Source organism: Palaemon carinicauda, chromosome 11 (genome assembly GCF_036898095.1).
Source record: "Palaemon carinicauda isolate YSFRI2023 chromosome 11, ASM3689809v2, whole genome shotgun sequence".
Taxonomy (NCBI): Eukaryota; Metazoa; Arthropoda; class Malacostraca; order Decapoda; family Palaemonidae; genus Palaemon; species Palaemon carinicauda.
Genome location: NC_090735.1, coordinates 14,950,555 through 14,960,477, shown reverse-complemented (window position 1 = coordinate 14,960,477; position 9,923 = coordinate 14,950,555).

Here is a 9,923-nt window from a genome sequence, read left to right as displayed (position 1 = left end):
TATGTGTGTGTGTGTGTGTGTGTGTATATGTGTGTGTGCGTGCATGTGTGTGTATATGTGTGTGTGCGTGCATGTGTGTGTGCGTGCATGTGTGTGCATGTTTATCTTATGTGTATGTATTTGTGCAGATATACACACTCACGCATATATATATATATATATATATATATATATATATATATATATATATATATATATATATATATATATATATATATATATATATATATATATGTGTGTGTGTGTGTGTGTGTGTGTGTGTGTGTGTGTCTGTGTGTGTGCGTGTGTGTGTGTGTGTGTTTACAAACATAAAAACACTCAACTATCTGTCTTTGTGTACATATACAGGAAAGTGGTCGTCATTAACCCAGGGTGTGGAGATACAGCAAGAAATAAAATAGCGACCCCAGCACCAACAACAACAACAACTACAACAACAACAAGCTGGATCTCAAACGAGATTACTGGAATTGGGAAGTCGAAGTGAAAAAACCAACACTGCAATGTGCGGGATCGTATTACGGAGACAGAAAAAAATAATCTAATAAAGTGAACTTTGTTTAACCCCCACCCCCGAAAAGACAGGGTTTTCCTTTCGTCTCTCTGACAGGTTTCTGTGAAAGTGGATTGTCTTTACAGTTTTTAATCGTAGGTGGTGTATTTTCGTTTCTTGTGACGTCGAGTTTTTATGGATTGGAGGAAAACATTAGCCTCAAAAAGTTTGTCCTAATTCGCTTTTCTCTTTACTACCGCTTGACAGTTATGGGTCCTTTGACTGGCCAGACACTACTACATTGGCTCTTCTCTCTGGTTACGGTTCACTTTCCCTTTATCTACACATACACCGAATAGTCTGGCCTATTCTTTATAGATTTTCCTCTGTCCTCGTACACCTGACAACACTGAGATTGCCAAACAATTCTTCTTCTCCCAAGGGATTAACTTCTGCACTGTAATTGTTCAGTGGCTACTTTCCTCTTGGTAACGGTAGAAGAGACTCTTTAGCTATGGTAAGCAGCTCTTCTAGGAGAAGGACACTCCAAAATCAAACCATTGTTCTCTAGTCTTGGGTAGTGCCATTACCTCTGTATCATGGTCTTCCACTATCTTGGGTTAGAGTTCTCTTACTTGAGGGTACACTCGGGCACTCTATTCTATCTAATTTCTCTTCCACTTGTCTTGTTAGAATTTTTATAGTTTATATAGGGAATATCTATTTTAATGCTGTTACCGTTCTTAAAATATTCTATTTTTCCTTGTTTCCTTTCCTCACTGGGCTATTTTCCCTGCTGGGGCCCCCAGGTTTATAGCATCCTGCTTTTCCAACTAGGGCTGTAGCTTAGCAAGTAATGATTAATGATGATTTGCCACTGCTTTAAAGCTCTCTGTCGGTTTCTTTCAGTTTCTTTCAGACAGCCTTGAAATATATGTCTAATGTATTTGGCAGTATCTAGTTAATCTTTAAAAGTTATTATAGAGTTTTCTTGTTAAACTAAGTGCCACTTCTTAAAACATCTATAAATACGGCTTTATCAATAAACCTGAAGAATCTATTACATTTATTTTACATATTTGCCATATTATCTTCAATCAAGTCTCCATTACTCATTCACTTCATATTTCCTTCAAGTGCGCTCGTAAATATTTTCCTTTCCTACTTGTGTTCTTACAAATATCCCCAATTTCACCCATGACTCTATTGTTAAGTTGTCAGCATCGTGTTCAAGGTGTATTGTTTACAAGTCGCTCATGTATGGCACAGGCAAGGGACGGGACAATGCCCTAGCTAGCAGGACAATGACCCAGAGACTAACCATACATACACATGACTAGCCTCCAAGGCCCCCTCCACGCAAGCTAGGACCAGTGAGGGCCAGGTAATGGCTACTGATGACTCGCAGGTAGACCTATGAGCTCCTAAAAACCCCCATACTTAGTTCAACAAAGATAGTGAGGTTACTGACACTACAAGTAACTCTCGAGTTCAAGCAACCTCGAACCTCAGTCCATCAGATCGCTAGGCAGGGACGTTTTCAATAGGCTTCCACAACTATTCATAAATGTACCTTTCCTATTCTACTGGTAGGTCATTAATGGTTCAGTTCTTAAGCTCTGCTAAAAAGTAGTCCTAGTTTTATTTTACTCACATACTAAGAATTATCATTTCCTCCGCCGTTTTCTTATCAAGAATCCCTGTTTTCTTACAATCACTCCCTCTTAATTAAGAGATCATCACTGTGTACTATCTCTAGAGTTTTGGCCATTTCCATCCATAACTGGTCCTCTGAAGTTTCTCCTACGCTCAATCTGGTCCATCATTCTCATTCCTAATGTCCATTTAGCTGTCTCCATCCCTTGAAGGTATGTGCCATTCCCCTTCCAAATTTACTCTTAGAAATGGCCACTATTATCCTCCTTACTACCCCCTTCTGAATTTTTGATATGGCTCTTCGATCGCTCCTCTTAGAACTTTAAAGGTTCTTTTATCCATTGGCCCAATAAGAACTTCCAGTTATCTCTTACTTAAGTCAAGTATATATTCAAAATGTTCATTCTCATTTCCATCTCATTCCTAATGTTCTCCTTTTATTTTCCTACTCTTTTAATTAGTCTACATTTCTCTGCTTAACCTCTTTTAAATTTAACGAATGCCTTAACGAACTCTACAATATCCTTTTTGGCTTCCTATCATGGAGTTCCATCTCGTCTTCTTCATTTTCTTTTCAATAGTTTCTCAAAGTATTTGGCTCGAAGAGTCCTCGGCTATCTAATTCCTTTTTTTTTATTATTAATGCGTTTTGGCTTCTCATTTCCCAATTATTCTTTCAAAACTTTTCGGCCCTCTTCACTGTTTATAAAGAACATTGGTAAGCCGAAGAGGCTGACATAAGTCCCTTTTTATAGTTTATATATGAAAGATCTGTTTTAATGTTGTTGCTGTTCTTTAAATATTCTCTTTTAATAATAGTTCATCATTTATCATATTGTTTATTTATTTCCTTTCCTCGGTGGGCTATTTTTCCCTTGGGCTTATAACATCCTACTTTTCCAACTAGTGTTGTAACTTAGCTAATAACAACAACAACAACAACAAACAACAAACAACAACAACAACAACAACAATAATAATAATAATAATAATAATAATCACTCAATAACCCAGCCACTGAGGGGGGCAAGCCAGCTTCAATTGGTGCCGGTGTGACGGTCTGAACGATCCCCTGGTCTCAGAATTCTCCTTGATAATCTGCGCATGCACCAACATTACCGTTTGCCAGTACATACGAGATTGATGTTTTATTTTCCTGTAATGTTAGCGTGCGCACCTCAACATTACCGCTTGCCAGTACATACGAGCTTGATGTTTTATTTCCATGCGAGCGAAGCGAGCTAATGGCGGAAAATAACCATTACACAATGTCAAGGAGAATTCTGAGACCGGGGGATCGTGCAGACCGTCACACCGGTCCCAAGCCCGGGTAAATGGGGAGGGTTGGCGGCAGGAAAGGCATCCGGCCATGAAAAAATAGCCAAAACCAATATGACCAGTGGAAATTGTGAGGTTAGAATTAATGCTAGGGTATATATATGATGAAGTGTGGGACAGAGGTAGATGGAGAACGCTGGCCAGAAACATCAACCCCACATAATGTGGGAAAAGATGCAGAAGAAGAATCCCTCAGTCAAACAAACATTCGATTAGTTTAGTCTATGCCGTAAGGGCATGATCATAAAAGAAAATGAATGGTAGCTTAATAAATAGAAAACGTAGCTAAAACGTTTATGGATAACTATGTCAAAGACTCTATTATTATTACATACATACATATACCAAAGGCACTTCCCCCAATTTTGGGGGGTAGCCGACAACAACAAGAAACAAAACAAAAAGGGGACCTCTACTCTCTACGTTCCTCCAGCCTAACCAGGGACCCAGCCGAGTTCAGCTGGTACTGCTAGGGTGCCACAGCCCAACCTCCCACATTTCCACCACAGATGAAGCTTCATACTGCTGAGTCCCCTACTGCTGCCACCTCCGCGGTCATCTAAGGCACCGGAGGAAGCAGCAGGGCCTACCGGAACTGCGTCACAATCGCTCGCCATTCATTCCTATTTCTAGCACGCTCTCTTGCCTCTCTCACATCTATCCTCCTATCACCCAGAGCTTTCTTCACACCATCCATCCACCCAAACCTTGGCCTTCCTCTTGTACTTCTCCCATCAACTCTTGCATTCATCACCTTCTTTAGCAGACAGCCATTTTCCATTCTCTCCACATGGCCAAACCACCTCAACACATTCATATCCACTCTAGCCGCTAACTCATTTCTTACACCCGTTCTCACCCTCACCACTTCGTTCCTAACCCTATCTACTCGAGATACACCAGCCATACTCCTCAGACACTTCATCTCAAACACATTCAATTTCTGTCTCTCCATCACTTTCATTCCCCACAACTCCGATCCATACATCACAGTTGGTACAATCACTTTCTCATACAGAACTCTCTTTATATTCATGCCCAATCCTCTATTTTTTACTACTCCCTTAACTGCCCCCAACACTTTGCAACCTTCATTCACTCTCTGACGTACATCTGCTTCCACTCCACCATTTGCTGCAACAACAGACCCCAAGTACTTAAACTGCTCCACCTCTTCAAGTAACTCTCCATTCAACATGACATTCAACCTTGCACCACCTTCCCTTCTCGTACATCTCATAACCTTACTCTTACCCACATTAACTCTCAACTTCCTTCTCTCACACACCCTTCCAAATTCTGTCACTAGTCGGTCAAGCTTCTCTTCTGTGTCAGCTACCAGTACAGTATCATCCGCAAACAACAACTGATTTACCTCCCATTCATGATCATTCTCGCCTACCAGTTTTAATCCTCGTCCAAGCACTCTGGCATTCACCTCTCTCACCACTCCATCAACATACATATTATTATTATTATTATTATTATTATTATTATTATTATTAGCCTTATAGTAGTTATCATCATTATCACTATTATTTTCTAATTTCAAACATGCTGCCCGTTGAGATACTACCGCTAGAGAGTTATGGGGTCCTTTGACTGGCCAGACAGTACTACATAGGACCCTTCTCTCTGGTTACGGTTCTTTCCCTTTGCCTACACAGACACCGAATAGTCTGGCCTATCCTTTACAGATTCTCCTCTGTCCTCATACACCTGACAACACTGTGATTACTAGACAATTCTTCTTCACCCAAGGGGTTAACTACTGCACTGTAGTTGTTCAGTGGCTACTTTCCTCTTGGTAAGGGTAGAAGAGACTCTTTAGCTATGGTAAGCAGCTCTTCTAGGAGAAGGACACTCCAAAATCAAACCATTGTTCTCTATTCTTGGGTAGTGCCATAGCCTCTGTACCATGGTCTTACACTGCCTTGGGTTAGAGTTCTCTTGCTTGAGGGTACACTTGGGCACACTTTTCTGTCTAGTTTCTCTTCCTCTTGTTCTGTTAAAGTTTTTATAGTATAAATAGGAAATATTTATTTTAATATTGTTACTATTCCTAAAATGTTCTATTTTTCCTTATTTCCTTATTTCCTTTCCTCACTGGGCTATTTTCCCTGTTGGGGCCCTTGGGCCTATAGCATCCTGCTTTTCCAACTAGGGTTGTAGCTTAGCATTTAATAATAATAATAATAATATGTATACGATTAGGCATATAAATCAAAGAAAAGCAGATTACATAACAATTAATGACTCGAAAATTAAACGTCGGTTGATGGATCTGAACCTAAATTATTATTCACCGTCTGAAATTCATTCTATCAATGAATTTGGTCTCGCTATCGAAAATACTGTCCTTCATGTTTTTTACTCTTTAGACTATGATATTTAGAATACGCAAGTGTTTTGCTAGCATGGACCCACATATTACTCCAGGTTGCTGTGGTACTAATGATTTAAGAAGCACATACAAAATATCGTCCAGTTAAACTATGTAGCCTACATAAAAATGTAACCTTTATTTTACCACAATTGACTAATGCAACTCTTTACTTTACTTTGAGGGCTGCTTTTCTGGTCCTACACTATAGGGAACCTTACTTTCTACATGACCTTCATAATCATTTTATCGTAAATATTCCATTTTTTTCAGCATTTCATGCAGAATATTACTCGTTTATTGTCAAATTCACATTATCGAAACACTTGTGGTCGCATATTTGAAAGCTTTAGAACCTATAGTAGACATATATTTTGGTTCTATCTGTTCCAATTTACCAATATATTCCATTTTTTCAGCATTTCATGCAGAATATTACTCGTTTATTGTCAAATTCACATTGTCGAAGCACTTGTGGTCGCATATTTGAAAGCTTTAGAACCTATAGTAGACATATATCTTGGTTTTATATGTTACAATTTACCAAAAGTGCAACTTAAGAAATTGCAGAACATCATAAGTAGAGCAAGATTGATAAACGGTGTTCCATCCTGAGAAAGGATTACCATTATATTTCTTGAATTACACTGTATGCTTGTTGAAGCTAGAATATACTTTAAAATGTGGGCAATGGCGCATCCTATTATCAGGACCTGGTGTTCAAAATATTAAGGAGAATTACTAAGCGTGTAGCCAATAGGTCGTGTCGACACGGGAACAGTTACAAATGGATTAAAATGATTGGTGCCAATATATGTCTCTACTGTAGGTTCTAAAACTTTAAAATATGCGACCACAAGACTATATAACATGCTCCCAAATATACACCCGAAGGACTAAAAATATTAAGGTTTTCAAGACGTTGAAGACTTTCTTGTTTTCCAAGTGCTTCGATAATGTAGTTTGAAAACTACTTTACCTTTTTAAGGGCTGCTTTTCCGGGCCTGTGCAGCAGGGTAAATTGCTTATACTCTAAATACGTAAGAATGTATACGACAAACAAATCGTGTATGTCCTGTAGGATACAGGGTTTTCATATGTGACAGGACCAGGAAAGCATTCCCTTAAAGCAAAATGAATAGCTAATAAATATATATTTCATAGAAAGACTCGAACATCCTAAAAACTGACGTGCACGACGAAACCGAGAACTGAAATTTTAGGTAATATGAAATAAAATAATTGACATGTTTATACTTTTATATCAAGAGTTATAAATTATTCCAAACAAACAAATATTTATTACATAAAAAAGCAAAACATTTTGTTGGGAAACTAATTTAAAAGTATACTGTGAGTCCTATGTCGATGATGGGATGCAATGCGACCAATGCCGAAGATGGTACCATGATGAAAAAGCTTGCTCTAATTTAAAGGATGGTTCAAGTACTCTTTTAAAAAGCAGGAACATCATTTATAAATGTCCAAAATGTGTTGAGTCTGCATGTGTTGATGACATAACGAGACTAAGCATCATCATAGAGGAGATGAAGGTAAATGTACAACAACAGATGTCTGGTTTTATGGATATGATAACTGCTCAATACATGGATATGCGTCAAGAAATTGTCGAGCTGAAAGAGAAACTTATGGAATATGAAAAAGAGAATGTGACCAAGACTACATATGCAAGTAAGTTGAAATCAAGAAACACTTTGGTTATAAAATCTACGGAGGAAAATAAGAAGGCTTCAGATATCAAGAAAACTATCATGAAGAAGATAACCACGAATGTCGAACAGGTCAAAACCTCTAAACAAGGCCACTTGGTAGTTAATTTTGCGGATAAAACTGGGTTAGAAAAGGCTAAAAATGACTTAGAAGAGGTCAAGAATGACATTAAGGTAGAAGTAGATAAAAAGGATCTACTTAAACCGAAGATCAAGGTCTGCAATATTGATGAAAATGAAGATGATATAATTGCCAGTATAATGGAGAAGAATTAATGGTTGAATGATATATGTGAAAATGAAGAAGACTTTAAATTGATCAGGAAGTTTAAATCAAGACAAAGCGGTAAATTACACGTCATTATAAAGTGTAGTCCAACTATCAGGAAAGTCTTCCGTAAAAGAGATGATAGAGTATATACCACGCTTGGAGGATGCTGTAAAATCTATGATTCCTACAATGTATTTCAGTGTTATAAATGCCAAGAATTTGGTCATTCTGCTGAAAATTGTAGCAAGACTCAGGTATGTGCCAAGTGTAGCCAGGATCATCGAACCACGGATTGTAATGTAAATACGTTGAAGTGTCATAACTGCACAATGAGGAATTACAATGATACGAATCATAGGACATATGATGATAACTGTAAGGTATACAAGGAGGAGCTTACCAGGATAAAAAATAGAACCGATCATGGAGTCTAGCCCATTGGTTAAGTGTGGTCTGATAAATATTCAATCGGTGGGGAATAAAACCTTAGAGATTAGAAATCTTATTAACGAGATGGAATTAGATTTATGCTTATTAACGGAAACTTGGTTGCAGGGAAATATTAGTGATAACTCAAAGATTCAGGAGATGACGCCGTGTACTCATGATTTCTATCACGTACCAAGAAAGGACAAAACTGGAGGAGGAGTGGGTGTCTTTGTGTCGAAAACTTTCTCTAGGGTTTCTATCGTGAATGAAATGGTATTTGAAACGTTTGAATATATCTGTTTAAAACTGACAAGAAACAATAAGGTATTGAATATAATATCATTATATAGACCACCAGCGAGTAATATGACTAAATTCATTGAAGAATTTAGTATTCTTGTGGGTGTGGTGGACGATATTAAAAATACATTAATTGGTGGAGACTTCAACTGTTGGGTAGATGATGAAAATGATAATAAGGCTAAAGAACTCAAGGAAGTATTTGAGATGTTTAATTTAATAAACAGTGTTTTGGTATCAACGTCAGTAGGTGGTCATACACTCGACTTGGTCATATGTGGAAAAGACTCAGACCTAATAAAAAACCTTGAAGTGGAACCAGACTTTGAGATCTCAAAAACACATAAACTCATCACCTTTAATGTTAATATAAATTGCACCAGAGTATTAAAAAAATGGATCACACATAGGGAACGGGAAAATTTTGATGCTGAGAATTTTATTGAAGCTAGTGTAGCGCAAATGTCTTGTGTGAACACACAATGTGAACATATGGTAGACATAGAATGTGTTGGGTGCTATACCAAGAAATACAACGACAATTTTGGAAAAATGTACGATACCATGTGTCCCATAAAGAACAAACAAATAGTGGTACGCGAAAATGTTAGATGGTATAATAGTGAACTATTAAAGGCAAAAAGACACAGACGTAAGATGGAAGGTAGATGGAAAAGAGCCAAATCCTTACAAGCCAGAAATCTATATAATAAGGCCAGAAATGACTATAACATCCTGTTAGAAAAAACAAAAAGAAAATTCTACAACGGCGAATGTAAAAAAACTAATAACATGAAGGACTTTCATAAAAACCTTGATGATTTGATGGGATTAAAGAAAAAATATGTCTTGCCTGATAATGTTTGTGCAGAGAGTTTTGCTATATTCTTTAGTGAAAAAATTGATAAAATCTATAGAGGCTTCCCCCAAAATCACTTGGAGGGACAGTCAGCTATGCCAGTGAAAGAGGGAAAGAAGTTAATAAAATTTAGGGAGATAAATATGTGCGACTTGTTAAAGGTTATGAGAGAGATGAAGAATACATATTGTGGAAACGACCCTTTCCCAAACAGTTCAATAAGTGAAGCTCCAAACAAACAAGTCGTATATAATATTTACCTGAACATAATTAACCTAAGTATATCGCAATCCTGTTTTCCTAGCTGTGAAAAAACTGCGTTGATCAAACCAATTTACAAAGGGAAAGGTGATGTAAACGAGCTAAATTCATATAGGCCCATTTCAAATTTATCCTACATGTCAAAGCTTATTGAAAAAGTCATAAGTGAGCAATTGTGGGCGCATATTGACGAGTTACAGGTA